We start from the raw sequence: 549 nt of genomic DNA, 5'->3' as shown, positions 1-549 counted from the left end.
CAGGGTCATCTACTATGTCTTCACCGACCAGCAGGTTGCTGTGTCCCATGTGCCCCTCCAGGAGCACTGAAGGGTGGTGGTTCTTGAGGTCCGCAGTGCCCCACGCTGGCAGGATGTGTCCATGCAACACATGGCGATGATGAGCTGCTTCTGTGAGGAGCCCTTCCTCCATGAGGTGGATGACATGGTGTGCGGGGATGTGGACATGAAGTTCTGTGACCACGTGGGCGTGGAGATCCTGTCCCCCCTCCTTGGCACCCTGCACCCCGGTTTCTACTGGGTGGCCCATGAGGACTTAAGCTATGAGCGCTGGTCCCAGTCCCAGGCCCACATCCCCAAGGACCAGGGTGACTTCTACTACATGGGGGCCTTTTTTGGGGGGTTGTGGCCGAGGTTCACCGACTGACCTCAGCCTGTCACCAGGTGATGGTGGTCAACTGGGCCAATGGGATCAAGGCCATGTGGTACGATAAGAGTGACCTGAACAGGTACCTCCTGGACCACAAGCCCACCAAGGTGCTGTCCCTGGAGGACCTGCGGGACCCACAG

The 549-nt window shown here is 59.4% G+C and overlaps 1 pseudogene; it reads left to right on the top strand.

Annotated features, from left to right (window-relative positions):
• LOC118006857 overlaps positions 1-536 on the top strand; it is a 922-nt pseudogene extending 386 nt beyond the window's left edge.
• The last annotated feature ends 13 nt before the right edge of the window (positions 537-549 follow it).

The sequence above is a fragment of the Mirounga leonina genome, unplaced genomic scaffold (genome assembly GCF_011800145.1).
Source record: "Mirounga leonina isolate KUSES-001 unplaced genomic scaffold, KU_Mleo_1.0 Mir_99622, whole genome shotgun sequence".
Classification (NCBI taxonomy): Eukaryota; Metazoa; Chordata; class Mammalia; order Carnivora; family Phocidae; genus Mirounga; species Mirounga leonina.
Note: the sequence above shows the minus strand (reverse complement) of the source record. Positions and strands in the feature narration are given on the sequence as shown.